General features: G+C 41.0%; 1 protein-coding gene across 29 annotated transcripts in view; it reads right to left on the bottom strand.

Annotated features, from left to right (window-relative positions):
- Nucleotides 1–9280: 9280 nt before the first annotated feature.
- The window catches only part of LOC139563272 (CUGBP Elav-like family member 4), a 187986-nt gene continuing 177073 nt past the window's right edge, over nt 9281–20193 (bottom strand). For all 29 annotated transcript variants that reach the window (XM_071381778.1, XM_071381783.1, XM_071381781.1 and 26 more), the window contains one exon: nt 9281–19020. The gene's annotated coding sequence lies outside the window, so the exon portion shown is untranslated. The remainder of the gene's footprint in view (nt 19021–20193) is intronic.

The following is a 20193-nucleotide window of genomic DNA, read 5'->3' as shown; positions in this document are numbered from 1 at the left end:
CTTCACCGAGGATCACAAAGTCTCAGAGAGTCATCCAGACTCCAGCACTTCAGAAATGTATAAAGATACATGTGTGTTTCTCTAAAGTGTAACTGCACAAACACTGATGCTGTGACATTGGTCTCACCATTACTCAGGGGAGTTTTAAAAAGCATGCAACAAATGTGTGCATACTGTATACCCTCTGTATTATTATTAACATCTATGATTCTTGTTGCATACACATGGACCAGAGGCAACAGTGGAGTCAGTGATCCAACCATGAAATAACAGTGTGCGTGTGCATTTGATGTGGATGGGCAAGCAAGGCTGTGAGTGTCTTCATTTGTCTTGCATTATCTTTGTGGAAGAAGCACCAGTTACTCCGGTCATGACAAAGACATCTGGAATTACTCCAGTAGTCTCTGTTAGAGCATTGGGCCAGTAACCAAAAGGTTGCTGGATCGAATTCCTGAGTTGCAAGGCAGTTAGCCCATTGCTCCCCGGGCGCCAAAGATGTGGATGTCGATTAAGGCAGCCCCCTGCACCTCTCTGATTCAGAGGGGTTGGGTTAAATGCGGAAGACACATTTCAGTTGAAGGCATTCAGCTGTACAACTGACTAGGTATTCCCTTTTCCCTGATAGGGCATATTAAAGTAGCAGTCGGAGCTCCAGTATTTCGCTCCCTCCCTCCCCAAACTTCCCTCTAGGGGGCAGTAGCACTATACTCACACCAGGGCCGCCCGGCCTCTGCTCCCGCTGAGATGAAAGCCACAAAGCTAAGCCTTACACAAACTGCATAACCATCACACTCCCTTATTTCTCTTTAGGACAGGGTTTAGACATTTTAAAGGATATTAGTATGATGGCACAAGATGAAAAGCCAACCTAAGGTAACACTCTGAATGAGTCTTCAGCTCTACTCTACTACTATTCAAACATGTTATGTCTTAAAGGTCCAATGCAGCTGTTTTATCTCAATATCAGATCATTCCTGGATAACAATTAAGTACCGTATTGTGATTGTTTTCAATTAAAATGATCAAAAAGAAACAAAAATAGCTTCTTAGCTAAGAACAATTTATCAAGCAAGAACTTTGCTAGGACTGTCAGGGAGTGGACTGAGTGGAGAGGGAAACTGAAAACTAGCTGTTATTGGCAAAGAGGTTTGGCACTCTCTTTGTTATTGGTCTATTTACAAATTGACCACATGGTGATGTCACAAGGCAGGCCAAAACTCCATACCAACAAAACAGGCTGACATTTCAGGCAGCCTTTTCAAATAACTCCGACACAAAAATGGTATTAGCGTAATTTTTTAAATGTCATAGTATTATTCCAACCACATAGTGTGTAAATATATATATCACGTTTTTGACTGCAATGGGCCTTTAAAAAACAGAAGCATAGACAACATGGCACGTTTGTGTACATTTTGGGTTCAACATGTTTTAATTGCGTCTTTATTTTACTGGATGTGGAACATCATTATGCAGTTCTTCTGTTTGAGTACAGTTTTCATGTAGAAACTGAACGTGATATTAGTCTTGGTTGGTTGAGATGATGAATTACTTCTCTAAACCTTGAGAAAATTGAGTAAACAGTATAATCATTTTACTCTTTAAAAGACGAAATAAGCAGTGACTCGTGTGAATGAACTGATTTTTTTCATTGCTAACCTGAACAGAGAACACCCACTATATAATGAAAACATGGAATAAGATACTGTATGTCTCAGAATAAATGAGAGAGAAAAAACACCTGGTTAAAATTGTTACAAAATATTTCAAATCAAACCAATATTTGTGTGGGTTGAGTTGTAAGATGGATCAATTATAGAAAATATATTAGTGAATCATGCAAGCAATTCTGTCCAAAAAACAAACATGGTAAAAATATTTAATTATTATGTACATAGAATACTCATGCCACATTATACTTGATGTAAATCTACCCAACAATTTACCCAACAATCTACCCAACAATCTACCCAACAATCTACCCAACAATGGTTAAATATATATGAAAAATGTGAAGCAGGGAATATGAGCATATTTCTCTCCTATTCAGGAGACAGTAACTGTTGTCCCCCCCCCATGAGGCTGATCATGGACTTGGTTGGGAGGAGAAGAAGATGCCCCTGTTCTATTGGATCCCCTGTTGGATGGGATGGAATGGCTTCTCTAATTGGTTTCAATTCTTAATTGAAATGTCATAAAAATGCATCAGTAGATGTGCTGCCACAATTACCTCATGCAAATCTCCTGATGAATTGACGTGTGGGGCGTAATTGCAGCTGTTAAAAAATGCAATGATTTCTACTGGAATAACATCAATTCAAATCAGTTCACGCTGTTGCTTCAACCTGTGGAAAGCTTTTGTCACCGCTCAGTTTCCTGTTCCCAGCACACTGATCAAAATAGAAATGCAAACACTTGCACCCGTTCACAATGGAGGTACATCAGATTGATTTGATTGGTAAGCTTTTATATCATATGTACTATATCCATTCAAATGACCTTTTGTAGTAGAAATTGTAAGGGAAGAAAATAAATAATGTTTTTGTTTGTACATGTTTCTCATTATTAGTTATGAGTACTTTATATAGAACAAACATAGTCTGTAGGGAATTCAAAAGCACTTGTATGAATGTAGAACACACACACAAGCACGCACATACACACTCTCTCTCTCTCTCTCTCTCTCTCTCTCTCTCTCTCTCTCTCTCTCTCTCTCTCTCTCTCTCTCTCTCTCTCTCTCTCTCTCTCTCTCTCTCTCCCTCTCTCTCTCTCTCTCTCTCTCTCTCTCTCTCTCTCTCTCTCTCTCTCTCTCTCTCTCTCTCTCTCTCTCTCTCTCTCTCTCTCTCTCTCTCAGCTTTGATTTTGCCTTTCACCAAATGTTCTGAGCATTATCTGTCAGGCCTGATGATAGAGGGTGGCAGGCCTGAAAGAAAGGGTTAACGCATCTTGTGAGTTATTGCCTACCACTGTAGTCATAGCAACAAGTTAATAAGTAGCTTCTCTGATCTTCCTCTGTTGCTTTGTGCAGGTTGCTAAGATACAGATTGCATTCAGAGGTGCAAACATGTTCTAATAATAATAAGAATGAACTTTAAACACTGTAAAAATATTTAACAAATATAAAAACATTAGAGCAGAGCTATCCTATTAGAACTATCCGATTTACAAAGAAATGGTTGAATTGAACCAAATGTAACAGTAACAAGAAAATAAACAATAGTTAAACTAAGACCATCATTAATAATGTTTTGTGCATTATTCCTAGTTCTCATTGGTCTAGAAAAAAAATATTAATATAAAATACACTTTAATAATCTTCTACTTCGGCTAACAACCGTCTCGCACTACAGTAGACCAGTAGGATAGTTTCTAAAGGTAAACCGACCAATCAGATGATTTGGTAGTCTGTAGTCAAGCCTGTTCCTGGATACACACGGTGGATACAAGGGCAAAGTAAAGCGTTGCCTCGGAGTTGCATCATTCTCTTCGCAGGTCTATTAGCAGGCATAGTCTGCCTAGCTCCTTATGAGACCCACTCAGAAAGCAGAATTAGACACACTTCCTCTAGTGCTGTGACCTTTGTGAACCGCTGCATCACGAGTTCTAATCCAAGGAGAAATAACCACGTCTGAGCTATACTGGGGCATTACAGTAGTTGGTATATCTTTATTCCTTTTGAATTACTGTAACACAGTAGAAAGACAGAATTTAGAAGTACAATATTAATAGTCAATGAACCTACCTAGATTTTTTGGCAGATAATATTAAAGATATGGTTAATCACATAAAGATATCTGATCTGTGTACTTACTTCCAAAATAATCATTGTAAAAGACATATATGACTAAGACCGCACAGCCCCGCACTTGACACCGACTTTTTCCTTCCCTACCCATTTCCTTGCCCTTCAAACGGCGGAGGCCTTTTATCATAGGAAAACGTGCATTGATTGAAAAGACAAACGGCATCCATACTGACACAGCAAACAAACAAACAAGCAGCTGGAAGCTGTGAAGCAACGGTGGGGGAGTGTTTGGGTTGTTTTGGATCATAACGCCTGATCCCTCTGTCCTGTGTCATTGTACCTCTCTGTCCTCTCAGCTCAGCCATCAACAGGCAGACAGGAGGACAGACAGAGTAACTCTACCGCCTGCCGTGGAAATGTCCTGTCTGTCCCTAAGACACACTGTCCCTCATGTGGACTATTGTGTGTGTGTGTTTGCAATTTCCCCCAGCGTATGAGTGTTTATGAGTGTGTGTGTATAAATCCGTCTGTGTGATTAAAGCAGGATAATTAGAGAATAATGAGGCCTCAGTGTGATTTATGAAAATAGATTCAATGTCACAGCTGAATAGTGGCAGGTTAAATGACACTGACCCACCAAATACCAAGAGAGATTTGAACAAAGACGATCCTGAATACAAGCGAGAGGCTGGAGACTGGACTGGGCCGGGGTGGGCCTGAAGGAGGGGTAGTGGGATGTGTTGGCTTCGAAGCGAGCCAGAGGACCAATGCGGCCAGGTGGTTGGGTTTTGGTTTATTCTGCTTACATCTAGAGAAGAAAGAAAAGCAGCTCTACCTCTCCAATACTGATTAAAAGCCCTGTTCTCCCACCGGGCTTCAGGCTAGTCTGGGTTCATTCAATCTCCGGCTTGATTACTCGATTGGACTCATTGATTGGAGAGGCACTTTAATGACCTATTGTCTCAAGTGTTAATCAGTTGTTGACAGACAGTTCTCTCTCGGACCAGCGGGGCTCGCTGAGACGGTTGGCCAGAGAGGAGAGGACCGATGTTCACTGGACTTACTAGGGCTGAATGATTCAAGGGCTATAAAAGCAGGAAGCACGTGGACCATGGACGTTCACGTTGGCCACATCCCTCTGGAGCGCCACCGTGCTTGAGAGTGACATCATCGTCAGGGAGGGGGCGGGGTTTAATGAGTCAGATGTACTTGGTTCGTTGTGCTCAAACCTTTTGCACTCACTCTGTTTTATATTTTATCGTTATGTTTTTACCACCCTGTGAGTTACCCTGAAATGAGAGAAAGATTGAGATATAAAAATGGGGGTTGGTGCATGGCCTCTCTGTATGCACATTTCATTTTGTATTTATGGAAACTCTGCAATTGCAAATCACATAAATTCTAAAGAAATGTGGAACCTTGTAAAATATTACCTAGGGGATAGAGACGGGGGGATTTTATGAATAAGGTCCACTGGTGTAAAACTGAGTTAGTGACCAAGATTTGGAATGGACCAGCAAACGTAATGTGTTCAGCTGTATGGCTAACGCAGTGAAAAAATAATGGTGTCATTAGTGATCATCCAAACCCCAGACCTTACAGATTTGCTCAAACAATTTTCTTCATCCAAAATGACAAATTGTCCCTAATGTATAATTATTTCTATTGAAAAAAGTGCTAGATGAAAAGCACTAAATGGGCTTGGATATCAATTTCTAATTTGTATTACCCCCATTTAGTCACAGTTTTCCTTTTGAAGCCCTGTTGCAAAGAAAGAAAGAGATGAAAAGAGAGTGACGGAGAAGAAAAGTGACAGGTACTTAGAGGCATAGTGAGTCTGTGGGTGTGTGTATGCATACATGCTTGTCCCCCCATCTTTATTACCTGAGACAAAAGAGAAATTAGTTTTGACACAGAGTGGCTCTGACTGGCCGTGGTGACATTTGGAGGAGGTGACGAGGGCTGCCACTGCAAAAGACTGTAAACTTTGACACAAAAGGATTGGGTGGAGTTCTAATGCAAATTGAGGTGGAGATAGAGAGAAGCTGTTTTACATCTTGATGACTGCTTGGTGAACATAATTTGAGCAACAATAAAAGCATATTAAGCAACACAATCTCCAAAGAAAACACCATACTTCTCCATAACTGCAGCAACAGAGATATGGCATGGCTGGTTGTTTTAATTATGGCATGTGGGGCCTCCTGTGGTGCCGCCTGTAGATTATGTCATATGTTGCCTTTTTAATTATGGCATATAGTATAAGCTGTCAGTCAAACTAACCTCAACGGTTAAATGTAGGTATTAATTCAGAGTGGTTAAGGTAAGGGTTAAGGTTTGGGATATTGTTAAACCTCAACGGTTAAATGTAGGTATTAATTCAGAGTGGTTAAGGTAAGGGTTAAGGTTTGGGATATTGTTAACCTCAACGGTTAAATGTAGGTATTAATTCAGAGTGGTTAAGGTAAGGGTTAAGGTTTGGGATATTGTTAACCTCGACAGTTAAATGACAAAACAAGAGGGATTGAACACTGGGATAGAACCCGCGATCCGCAGAGCTGTATCTTGTAGTTTAACCCATCCCCAACTACAGAAGATGGTAATTGGTGGACGGTAGGACGGTAGAAAACTACTATGGAAATAAAATGACAACTCATGCCATAATTTCACCATTTAGAATATGCAGAAATAAACCAGAATCGTCTAGACTGGCCTGATATTACTGTACATAAATTAACAGCTCCTCTGTATAAAACCTATACTTTCATATTCATGTCTGTTGTTATTTCTATCCTATTGAAAAGCAGAGTGGACATAATGGTTTAAGCATGCATGTCCACCTGTCCGTCTAGATCTATACCGAGCCCCTCGCTGGCTGTTGCTGCATCCTTCTCTTTAATTATCTACCCCTTTCAATCCCAACATCGTCAAGTCTCATCAATGCTTCTTCATTTTTGTCAATACCAGCACAGGCCTAAGCTCTCCACACCTGGCCAGTCACCATGGAAACCTCACCCCTAACAACAAAGAGCTCTGTAACAGACGGCAACGCTGTGTTCTCCTTGATTAGATATTGATTAAGCTTTTGTAAAACAAAATAGGATTAAAATGATTGGGCAGCTATGCTTACCCAGGGTCCACTCTAGACTTCCATTTAGTTATAAGCTTTTGTTATTTCAGAATCTACATGTTAAGAGGGATGGAATTCTCCTGTCACTTTAGAGACCCCTCCAGGGACAGAACGATGCACAAAGCAGCTAGTACTTTACAGGGGATTACACAGGGCTGTGAGTTATTCTAGACTGATCTCAGCCTTGAATAGACTATTGTGAACAAATAGAGGCTTTTGAGTGGCATAGCCTATGCTTAGTGTTTCCAACATGTTACCCATTACAAGGACATGATAATAGGCCTGGTTGAGGTTGTCTTGGAGACATGCTTGGGAGCCCTAATGGAGAAAAAGATACATTGATGGACCATTAACATCATATGCTAAATGCATGCTAAATGACCAATAATAAGTCAATATTATTCAATAATAATATTATTATGGTAAATATTACAACATACTACGACATAGCCAAAACAACATAGTTACACTGTAAAAAAAGTAGTGTTGTTTTTACAGTAACTTACTGGCAGCCAGTTACTTGTAAGTTACTGTACAAAAAGGTTTGCTACTGTAAGTTCAAAATAAACTTTAGTTTAGCAGTACATTACTGTAGTTTCTATGGAATGTACGATAACATACTGTACTTTTTTTCTACAGTAACTTACAGGTACCTGGCTGCCAGTAAGTTATCGTAAAAACAGGATTTTTTTTTTTTACAGTGTATGAAATCCTTATTAGCATACCTGTGTAAGCGGGATGCAGGATCAACTGGATGTTTATTTTTTTACTATTTGAGCAATTACCTATTTTCTTCTCTCTCACCTCTAATTGGGAATCCAGACTGTATCAACACACAGCACCTACCAAGTGTGTCTACTTCTCACTTATCAGAGAAGTAGGTGTGTGTCACCCTCATACATAAGAGGGAACTGAAGAGCTGTAAGGTTGAGAGAACGGGGAGAACTCACCACACCTCTCCTCTCCTGCTTGAAAAAGTGGGGATCTCTTAATTGAGGATAACCATTCGGAGGAATTTCGAATTAACATTGTTGAAACAATCTGACCCTTTCTCGTAATAGTACACAACCAAACATAAAAACATCCATCTCTTTTATTATCTCCCCCATAACAGCTTTTTAAATGTATTTTTATCTTCAACCAGTCTTTAATTGGTATTCTACACTCTGAAGAGTACAGACGGAAGTGTGCTTGTAGTATTCTATCTTCTTTCACCCACACCCCTCCTTCCCCGAAAACAAACAACCAAAAGCCTGTTAGCTGTGTTTCATTGGCTTTAGGGGAAACAGGACAGATTGAGTATCGACAGTGGTAGCTAGCTGCAGAAGATTATAGCTCAGAGGCAACACTGTGAAATCTCAGGGGTAGGAGAGAGACGCAATCAAAAAGGCAGAAATAATTCTGCAAAGACTCACTCGAGGACCTATCCAGTTTGTCATGAGGAATCATGGACTGTCGGCAGCACAATGAGGAAGTCTCCAGGGACACAGATCAGGAGTCACCGTGTGATGGCTACGAGTTACTGTCCCAACTGGGCCTTTTGCTTTTTTATCGTCTGCAGATTTAACCACTATAAATCTGTTTCCACACCGATACTATTCTCTTTGTACCGGGGGACAAATAAAGAAGAGACATCTTTAGTGTCTGTGGGGACTATGTGGTCATTGAAATCCCTTGGGTGACATACTCTATTCTGGGATGTTGTGCTGTCCAACCAGAGATACTCAAAATAAAGAGTAAAATCGTATTTGGTTCAACTGAGTGTAACCTTTGAACTGGGCTGTGACGTGTGATGTGTCATGGCTGGTGTCCTCACTGTTTAGGGTTAACGAAAGCGGAGGTGAGTTGGTCCATAAGAAGGTCACTTAGTTACCACAGACAGGCTCAACGTTACTGAAGCTTCTGTCTGCACCACAAATATTTCCTTCCTTCCTTTTCCTTTGTTATTATGGTCTACGAGATCAAATTCATTGATTCGTCTATTGATCTTTTACTTCTTATTAGTCAGATGCTAACTCACAAAACTCCTTTGTGCACCTTGGTTTGTTTCAATTGTAACACCTCAGAGGTAGATGGAATATCCATTTCAGGTTAATCAATTCACAAATGATTCCCCTCCCACTCCCAATCTCCGTCCCATTTATTATGCATTATTCGTCCTTTTTAAACGATTTTCTACTAACCTTCTCATCTAATTTGTTATTCAGATATGGTTAGCACTATTATCTCAATTAATACAATGACACATTCTAAATGCATTCTGCGTATATATCAAATGACAAAAGGCACCACAAGATGTTTTACAGCTATACCAACCAAGGCCATGTCATGGCATGCTCTTCCAAGTTCAGCAGACTTTAGTTGACTGTAAATGATTGAATCAATAAAAGGAGGACAATGCAGGCTCAATCTTCTACAGGACTGTGCTTTATTTTAGTCTAATCAGAATATAATGAACTAGAGAACTAGAGTTCAGGAGCACTATGGGAGAAACCACCCCGAATTAGGGAAAAACAGACCCGTGCCAACACTAAGTCAATTTACAGTTCTGTTTTGAGAAAATAAAGATAATCAACTAACTGTGTTCAAGTAAAAATGAGAAAGATATACAATTATATCTAAAATATAAATAAATCAACTAATAAGTACCTAAAATAAATTATGATAAAATACATAAAATTACATTTTTTATATGTCTGGCAGAAGTCAAATCAAGTGGATGAAATGCGAGAGCGAAGCTGGGAATGTAATGTCTCATGAAGCAAAGTACAGTGGATGATTTTCGCTTTCCTTTATATCTTAATGGTTGCACAAAGGCTCTCATTTCATGTTTGATTAGGGCAACTCTGCTCTGTTGGTTTCATGTGGTAAAATTTGGTCCATGTAACCGATGGAAATGTAACTGTACTGTATGACCCCGTCCTTATTGGTGTCAGAAGTGGGATTGAGGCAAAACTGACACAAGGCAATCTTTACAACTGACAGCTGCATTTCAATTTAACAGAACCTCATCATCTCTGCAAGGAAAAACCAGAGTTTACGAACAATGGAAAAGAACTAGCATTGGCATCCCCAGAATACAATGTATGTGATAGGATTTTTAAGGTAGTACCATCAGAGAGAATGAATGTGTTTTAAGGCAGACTTCCCTCTTTTGATCAGTTTGGTGTCAAGGCCATGGGTTGACCTGAATAGACCAAAACAGTGTTGTGGAACTTTCAATCTGTTAGTGGCACATTTTCTTCAGTGGTTTTGGAGTCAACCACAGTTGTTATATACAAGTTAGTCTAGTAATGTTGAAATAGCTCTTAAGAAATTATGTCTGAGAGAAACGTCCCGCATACAGAGAAGATGACAATAAAAGAGATGTCTCTGATTATTTTTCTAGAAAGAAAACTGAATTCAAGATGAAGAAAGAAATGATCAAACAAAGGAGAAATGTATGGCTAAAAGACAATGATCATGTTAAATGACAGCTTATTTTTCAAAACAAATCTGACAACAAATGTTCTGAGGTTTTCCAAAAGAACAGAAAGGCTACAATGAAATCCTTTTGAACGTGCAATTACTTACAGCCGATGCGTCCTCTTGAAATTGTGTTGTGCAATGGATTCATCTTTATGAATCCCCATGACCTTTTTATCATCTTTTACAGTCCAGTTTCTAAGTCTTGTACTGAATGTAAGAGCTTTCTGTCAACAACATATCTTTAAACTTGCCCATTTACAAGTAATTCCATACGGGATTGTGTAGCAAAAAGTCCCTTCAACATGTATCTTCAAAGCATATCAGAATAAACCTTGAGACAATGGGTCCATCCCAGCTTCAGCAGATAACAAAACAGAAAACATAAGAGAATGGAAAAAAAATAACCATTTACCAACATTAATATAAAATCAATTTTAACATCAGCGCTTCAATATACAAGAAAAAAAAAATCTCTACTGTTTTTGATAAATTATTTCATAGTTTCCTTCTCGTAGTCAGTGAAATATATTAACTATTTCTTTCTTTTTTTTCAACATGATTTATTGTACGGTCGTCTATAAAGAAGCCTTAACAGAATTAAAAAATAAGCTATGTAATATGTACAAGAGTACCGCAGGCAGCTGTGTACTCGGGCCGTAAGGAGAGCAGAGCCAGGGGCAGGCCACAGAGGCAGGGAGATCTGCAGGGTAGTCATTCATTTTAGTATCAGTGCATCCGGCTCACCTGGCCCTCTCTTTTTCTCATCATGCACCTGTGTTCTGTGTTTGGATAATGTGTAAATATGTTTTCAGCTCCAATCTGGCAACCCCTCACCCCCTTCTGCCCATACCCGTGGAGCTGTGGAGTATAGCGGAGACTGGCGGGCGCCGCCCAGCCCCGGTGGCAAGCTAGCTAGCTAGCGACTAGTGAACTAACGGCTGCTGTCACTATCACCTGCTCCTCTGCACGGCACGGAGCAGAATGAGGGGCGGGCCTGCTCTTCACGTCTTTGAGGTCACATATATCCGTCTCATCAGCTCCGATTGGACTAATCCAATTAGCTAGTGCGCAGGCAATCTTTCAACTGTCAGAAATATCATGATGTGTCAGTGTAAACCTAATTAATGGATTGCTCCAGGCTGGAATTGAAGCCCTACTAAATCATCTAGAATCAGATCTCTGCTATCTTCTCCCTGCTATGTAGGGTGGTGTTCAGCTGAGGGTATAGTGCATATTCATTCATGTTTAGTCAGTAACCAAAAGGCCAAAAGGTTAAAATATCCCACCCCCTCCAAAGATTCCCTGCACTGCTGTGGATACGTTTTATAGTGACATCAATGTCCACACAGCCAGGCGACTACTATAGACAGACCTCTCTACTGTACAGTTCTTACTTCCTGACTCATTTGTTTCTGTGTTCTATTATTTACATGAAGGAATAAAAAATTCTGTCTCCATCACTTTGATTCGAATCTCCAGCTTTGTTGTCAAACATGATCCCACACTTTTCTGTGATTGACTGCTCTTTATGTTGTTTATGATAGGATCAAAGTCTTCCTTTTAGTGTCTTTTAAAATTGCATGATGACCTGATGGATCCAAGGCATTAATGTTTCGATGACAGACAGCACTCCCTGTGACTGACTGACAGTGTGATTCTGTCTCTGGCTCCTCCAGCTGCCCTGGCAGAGGTCCAACATGCTCCCCCAGCTCCCACCATACTCTCTGCGCCTCTGGGTGAATACGCAGCTCTTATTCCTCCCCAGCCTGACAAGGCAGGCAGGGCCCATGGGTAAGGCAAGGCTCTGAAAGTTTCCACTAATCATGACATCATAGCGCCTGATGCCCTGAGTATCGAAGTGACTTTGTGGAGTTTCAGTTTAGCACCCAACCCCCCCTCCAAACCCACTTCACTTCCCCTCTCAGCTAAAATCCCATTTCCACGGCGAAAAACCCTTTTTGCCTTACCTAAGCAAGATGACGGAAAAGCTCTCCTCTTCTCTCAAAGCAGCATTTAAATGAGAGCCATTAATTTCTCCCTCCTGTCCAACAGGTTCCTTTAATTATCTCTCCACTTTCAGTCAATTACATTTCACTTCCTTTCCTTGACAATCACTGCTATTTTAGGGTGAGTGTTCTCTACACCCAGGGGCTGGGGTCTGCTAGACATGGAAGGCAGATCTCTCTTCGCTCACTAGGATTGGTTATTCAACCCATCCACCAGCTTCAGAGCTCAGATGATTGGTTATCTAGCCTCTTAGTCAACCTCTTCGGCTCTTAGGATTGGTTACCCTGCCCCTCTGTCAGCCTCGGAGCTCTGGGGTTTCTAACTCCTCACGAGGACAGACTTTATGGAATGCAAAATAGGAAGGTATTGTAACTAGAGCCAGTAGAGGAGGCAGAATAACCAGAGGTTAAGAAATGTGAATAACTGCCTCACAGGTGCTAATGTTACATGAGAAGGTCTGACATTACAGTGACCGTTGACATGACCATAAAGATGTTTTTGTTATATTTTACATACAGTACCAGTCAAAAGTTTGGACACCTGCTCATTCAAGTGTTTTTCTTTATTTTTACTATTCTCTACAATGTAGAATAATAGTGAAGACATCAAAACTATGAAATAACACATATGGAATTATTAAGTAACCAAAAAAGTGATAAACAAATCAAAATATATTTGATATTTGATATTCTTCAAAGTAGCTTCCTTTTGCCTTGATGACAGCTTTGCACATGCTTGACATTCTCTCAACCAGCTTCATGAGGAATGCATTTCAATTAACAGGTGTGCCTTGTTAAAAGTTCATTTGTGGAATTTCTTTCCTTCTTAATGCATTTGAGCCAATCGGTTGTGTTGTGACAAGGTAGGGGTGGTAAACAGATGATAGCCCTATTTGGTAAAATATCAAGCAAGAACATCTCAAATAAGCAAAGAGAAATTATTCCATCATTACTTTAAGACATGAAGGTCAGTCAATAAGAAACATTTCAAGAGCTTTGAAAGTTTCTTCAAGTGCAGTCGCAAAAACCATCAAGCACTATGATGAAACTGGCTCTCATGAGGACCACCACAGGAAAGGAAGACCCAGAGTTACGTCTGCTGCAGAGGATAAGTTCATTAGAGTTACCAGCCTCAGAAATTGCAGCCCAAATACATGATTCACAGTTCAGGTAACAGACACATCTCAAAATCAACTGTTCAGAGGAGACTGCATGAATCAGGCCTTGCTGCAAAGAAAACACTACTAAAGGACATAAATAAGAAGAAGAGACTTGCTTGGGCCAAGAAACATGTGCAATCGTCATTAGACCGGTGGAAATCTGTCTTTTGTTCTGATGAGTCCAAATTTGAGATTTTGTTCAAACCGCAGTGTCTTTGTGAGACACAGAGTAGGTGAACGGATAATCTCCACATGTGTAGTTCCCACCGTGAAGCATGGAGGAGGAGGTGTGATGGTGTGGGGGTGCTTTGCTGGTGACACTGTCTGTGATATATTTAGAATTCAAGGCACACTTAACCAGCATGGCTACCACAGCATTCTACAGCGATACCCGATCCCATCTTGTTTTCACTTAGTGGGACTATCAATTGTTTTCAACGGGACAATGACCCAACACACCTCCAGGCTGTGTAAGGGCTATTTGACCAAGAAGGAGAGTGATGGAGTGCTGCATCAGATGACCTGGCCTCCACAATCACCCGACCTCAACCCAATTAAGATGGTTTGGGATGAGTTGGACCGCAGAGTTAAGGAAAAGCAGCCAACAAGTGCTCAGAATATGTGGGAACTCCTCCAAGACTGTTGGAAAAGCATTCCAGGTGAAGCTGGTTGAGAGAATGCCAAGAGTGTGCAAAGCTGTCATCAAGGCAATGGGTGGCTACTTTGAAGAATCTAAAATCTAAAATATATTTTGATTTGTTTAACACTTTTTTGGTTACTACATGATTCCATATGTGTTATTTTATAGTTTTGATGCCTTCACTATTATTCTACAATGTAGAAAATAGTAAAAATAAAGAAAAACCCTTGAATGAGTAGGTGTGTCCAAACTTTTGACTGGTATTATGTTTCCAAACAGACATAACGTGAGTTGAACTAACAATATCAATAACCTTTAATGTCAATCTAAATATTCTCATCTGAACATGAGTGGGTGGATTTCAGTCCTGCGTAAGGCGAGTCACTCCTAAGTTAACATTCTCCAGACAGCCTGTGCCTCGACTGAAGGCCAGACAGGGCCAGAGCTGAGATGGGCTGAGCTGGCAGACTTTTGGAGTCAGTAAAAGAAGGAATAAAACCCACTTCTCATTTCTGTTGTTCCAGAGCCTGGCTTCACTACAGCTATTTCTGTTTTCACTGCATGTCACCCTAATAACCTTCCTCCCCTGTGTAGAAGAACAATAAGAGTGCCCTCGTTCAAACAGCTCCCTGATTTAACATTGTCTAATCTAGCCTTCCCAAGCACGTTTCTGCAGCTCCCTGGTGCAGCAGAAAGGCTATACGAGCATAGCACGTTAGCCAAGCAGGGAAAATAAGACTGGGCAGGGGATTGGACCTAGGCTGAACCTAACCTTGCTCTAAGTTGACTGTAGGGGTGTGCAGCATATATCTGGTGTAGGAGCCATCAGAGGGCTCATGGTGAGGCTAATGGGACTAGTCTTGCAGGAGGTGCTTTTGAAGCGGCAGAGAGACAAGCAAAGGAGATTTCATCGCTCACGGAACATTAGGTTTCCTATTGATTAATTCAGCATTACATAAATAATGAGCACAAAAGGGCTGTTGTGAAGAACATGCATTCATATTGACCTACTTCACATTAATTCATGTGGCTTCCTAGTTCCTACATGTTCTGCTGACTTCATAACTGAAGGTTGAGTGTTTTTACCGTGTTTGAAGGGAAGCTGAGACAACCCACGCCCACTGTTTTTTCAATGGGCATCATTTTGATTCAAAATAACTACTGTGCTTCACCAATACCGTTCTTCCTGTTCTGAACAGTATTCGGTGCTTTGCAGATGTCCCAACTGCAATACTGCCGTGAAAAAGACAACATTTTTAGAGCAGGTTATTTTGTGGAAAATGGCGGCCTCTGAGGAGATGGTTGAGACACAATTAAGTGCTGAAAGCTGAAGTACAATAGCACAGGCCACCCGGCAGGCAGCTGCAACGGAGGAACTAAGGGTTTTTAAACGGAATAGTTGGTTGTCTGCTAACCATTTCAACCTGTTATTGTTCAGTAGCTTTTGTGCCTGGAGCAATATTTCAAACCTAGTCTCTTTTGCCTTATTTTCAACATAATCTATACCCACGCCAATCAAATATCCAACATGAATACCCAGAGTAGCTATGACATGGAGGGTTTCATCCTGCTTCCTGGATCCCATCTCCATCATAAATACGGCTGCGGTGATATCGGTGCCAGGTCAGCTGTCGGCATCCTTGCCAGGGAGCCGCTACAAACATAATTCTCTCTAATCTACCTTCTGTCATCACAGAGCATTCAAGGGACCATCCCCACCGTAATTTGGTCCAGGTGATTATGCAGATGACTTTTCACTTGGTTGGTGTTAATGTATAGAGCCTCACTATTACAACGTGATTAGAGGGAAAGGTGAAATAGCATGTCTAATACGGAGGAAGAGATCATCGAAGGCTACTGAAGCCAAACACTGAACTGCAGGTTGGTTTGAAACAGTGTTCCAGGGGAACAGCTGAACAGCATAGCCTGGTAAAACCAGACTAAACCCACCATTGTTGAGTGCAGAGCTCAGTCTGGTTGAACATGGCTATGAACAGCTAGGTTGGGGTTCTGGAAGGCATGATGGAACAGAACAGTGTCTCTTCATAGCAGAGGAACACAAACACAAAGTCAGACGCTAACATTCATTACAGTAATGTGGTATGGTGAAATCAAGGATACAAATCAGGACAAATCCAAGAGCTTTTCGCTCACAGAAAAGAGTGGCATTGTGTTGTATTCAAGCAACTGGGAGAAAGAGAATGAAAGTCATGTGTCTTGATGTGTCTTGTGTGAGGCAGGCAGACAGGCAGGCAGGCAGACAGGCAGGCAGGCAGGGCTTTCAGTCAGTGACTTGGAATGCGTCCGCTCTGCTTTGGAGAGCAAGTCCCAGAGGTAAACAGACACAGGCTGGACAGAAGGCAGCAGGTACCTAATACATGCCAAGTGATTCCTTATCAACCCTTCAATCCCATTCCCCAAGAGCTAGGCAGCACAGATACATGGTGTTTGGCAAGGGGGGGGGGGGGGGGGGGGGACGTAGGCTGCGCTTGCTGTGGCTTTTGATTGCATGGATTTGGTCCCCGGGGGAAAACTCCAAGAAGCATCACTTTAAAGGATAAAGTAAGATGAGGTTGGACATGCTGGCGTGGAGTAGAGCTCAGAGATCAGGGTTTGGCTGTTGACTTCTCCCACTTTCCTCTCCCCTTCTCTTCCCTGTCCAGCTCTGCCTCCCCCACCATATGCCTTCAGTCAGCTCTCAGGGAGTTGTGATGGAGGGGGGAGAGCTGGTGTTCTACTGAGAGAACTTGAGGAAGTGTGGACAGTGAATGACTTGCCATCTTATCCTTCCTCGAGACTCATAGAAAACATATTGATCTGGTTTTCATAGAGGGGCCAGCTGCATCCACCACTGTAAAATAGTCAAAATAAAGGGGCTCGTGGACACTAAGTCAAGGCCTGGCAAGTTAAGAGTTCAGAGCTGTGTTCTGCTAGGCATGGATTGGCAGGGAGGAGCTGAATGATGGCTGTGGTATGGCTGTAATTCAGACTGTGTTAGGTTAGGTTGAGACGGATACGGTTCCACAGGCTCATTATATAATATTTGAAAAAAAGCAGGTCAGGGAGGGGACATGTTAACAGTGGCATGTACATTATATACGACAAAGTTAAATGAGCTCTAAAAGCTTCCACTGTTTTGCCATCGATAAATCTAGTGTGTCTTTCAGAGCAAGTTCTGCTTGTATCTGTTCTGCAGCCGGGGAGATGAGACGATGTTTCTCAATCTCACCAGAGCTTTAGAACGGCTTCAGCGGACATAAATATCCCTGGCCTCTCTCTCTCTCTCTCCCTCTTGCCTATAACATGGTTCTTTTTAATGGGTCTATTTTTTTCGTTTACTCAAACGCCATGAGAGCCAATTCATTGTTATACTGTTGAGTCCACTCTTTTGGCAGTTTCAGTAGCTATCAACTCAATCATTTTCTTCTCTGCTTGCCTTAATTTTTGTCCATTAAGTCCATCTCGTTTTCAGAAGCTTCTCTTTATGCATTTCCTTAATAACTTTTATAATAGCACACTCCCTGTCGTAATAATAGAGCTCAAAAGAAAAGAACACATCATGTCCGATTTGCTTGGTTTTTACAGTGGATTGTCGTTTGAACACAAAGGCTTGTGGGAAATAAGCCTCTCATATGTGCACCCTGTCCAGCACAGACACTAGGAAGGTCCATCTGTCTTTTCTCTTCTTCTTCCCCCTCTTCTCAAAAACAGTTCCTTTATAGCTGTCAGATAGTGCTGTGAGTGAGTTGTACACCATGATGAGGGACATATCCAGCGGCCCGACCGTAACATCCAAGAGAGAGACCCCAATGCCCCAAAGCCTACTGGGGCGGGACAGACAAAATGAATAATTTTTTCTTTTTCATCCCTCCCCCTTACTTTACAAGTTCAAGTATTTTTTTCATTAAAAAAAACAACAGCAAAAAAGAGCAAATCTACTTTTCTAGTATTCTACATTTTCTAATCTACTAACTGGTGGCAAAACAGCAACCAGAACATAATAATCAGCCCCTTTACTATGTTTCCTTGTCTTTTTTTCAATGTATACATTATTTCCTTTATCTTTTTATTCTTACTTAGGCCACTGGATATTGATTTAATGATTTATTTTGACTACTATTAAATTGTAATACTTGCAGCTACAAGGTAAGAGTTTTTTAAATATATATATATATATGTATATATATTTATATTCTTTTAAAAAGCGTTAAGTCCTTTGGTCCCTATTTCCTAAGGAATGATGCATGTAAATTCTCCTGGATTCTCCATTTCTCATCTTCTTTTCTCAGAGCTCGCCCTGTCACAGAGCACATCACCTGTGTAGGCACGAAAACCAAAATGGCAGCAGGCTGGTGTGTGTATATGTCTGTGTGTGTGTGTGTTTATGTGTGTGTCTGTCTGTCCGCGTGTATGTTTAAATTTGCAAATGCACATACGTGTATGTACACTGTAGGATGTCTGAGAGAATATTTGTGTGTGTGTGTTGGTCTGTATGTACGCATGTGTGTTTGGTAAGCTGTGTGTTTGGTAAGAGTGTGTTCATGTCTATATATACCGGTGTCAGTATGCATGCTTTGAGCATAATGTGTCTATAAAGGTTTTCCATCTTGTCTAAAAAACAGCAGCAAAAAGTTGGTCTCTGCAAAAAATCCTCTTCCACAGACGCCAAAGCAAAACAGGGAAAAGAGGCATTTGCTAAAAAAAAAAAAAAAGAATCTCCGGGTTCCTTCTCCTCCTCAGTCACCCAATCTTCTCCAGTTATTCTTCCAGCAGAATCAAGGGACCACCCTTCTTTCATGATATGTAGCAGAGCAAGAAGTCTTTGTACTTTATACTGCACTTGTGGAAATAAGGTGTTGTGGCCCTTCATCCTGTGAGAGAGAGAGAGAGAGAGAGAGAGAGAGAGAGAGAGAGAGAGAGAGAGAGAGAGAGAGAGAGAGAGAGAGAGAGAGAGAGAGAGAGAGAGAGAGAGAGAGAGAGAGAGAGAGAGAGAGCAGATTCAGTGAGGTGAGGGCACAGGGGTCTTGTTCAGGGTGCTGGCTCCTGCCAGGTTTAGCACACTGACAGGCACAGCTAACAGAATGGAAAACAGACAAAGGAAAAGAAGGAGGATGTCAATCAGATCTAGAAGGAAGTGGGCTGGAGGTGGAGGGGCTGTGTTTTACCATATGGAACAGATGTATGCTGTGACAGCACTAATCCAAAGGCGGTAGGTATTTAAAGCAACTTTACTCTCGCCTCAGAAAAATGATTTTACTAAACGTTAGCCTGTCATCTCTGTTAATTCCTCTGTTAATAGTCATTTCTGATCATTTGTGATAATAATTGTAAAAAATCCCAATGACAACCGAGGGAAGGGGGACGCCAAAGACGAAGGGATGTACTGAAGGTCAAATAGTAGCCCATGAATGAAAATATTATGATGTTAAAAATTATTATTACAAAACTCCAGGGGGAGGAAAAGTTTATGATCATCTTTTCATGTTTTTTTGTGTAGTGAACAAATTAAAAACTAATTCTCAAAACTATTAGAAAATACACCCAGAGCTATAATGTCTTCATTGCCATAGCAGTAGATATGAAATACATACTTTTTATGTATTTGTGTGCTTTTTGGCTCTGGTTGAATAAGCTGGAGTTACAGTTGGATGCAATCATCCTTAATGTGTACTGGCCCTGAATCCTGGTACAAAAAGACAGCCAAATCACAGCTAATCACTCTCACAGAGCCCACATGAAAAATATCTGACTTTGTGGAGCGAACATATGCCGCGCAAGTCTTTGTTCTGTTATTTTCTCCTGAGAAATGAGCTTGTTACCATTTTATAATAGATTAGCTATTTAACTGTGGGAGATGAGATGCTGGTAACGTATTTCATATCTGCGGAGGCAAGCAGGACCATTAGAGATAAGCCTTTGCACTAATATACCTGATTATAGATGTTCCAGCTTTTATACAAAAACACCAGTAATTCAAATTAGGCATCTACCATAGAAGTTATAGAAGAAGAAGAACAGTCCATTTAAAACGTAACAGCTTGTAT

The sequence above is a fragment of the Salvelinus alpinus genome, chromosome 33 (assembly GCF_045679555.1).
Source record: "Salvelinus alpinus chromosome 33, SLU_Salpinus.1, whole genome shotgun sequence".
Classification (NCBI taxonomy): domain Eukaryota; kingdom Metazoa; phylum Chordata; class Actinopteri; order Salmoniformes; family Salmonidae; genus Salvelinus; species Salvelinus alpinus.
Note: the sequence above shows the minus strand (reverse complement) of the source record. Positions and strands in the feature narration are given on the sequence as shown.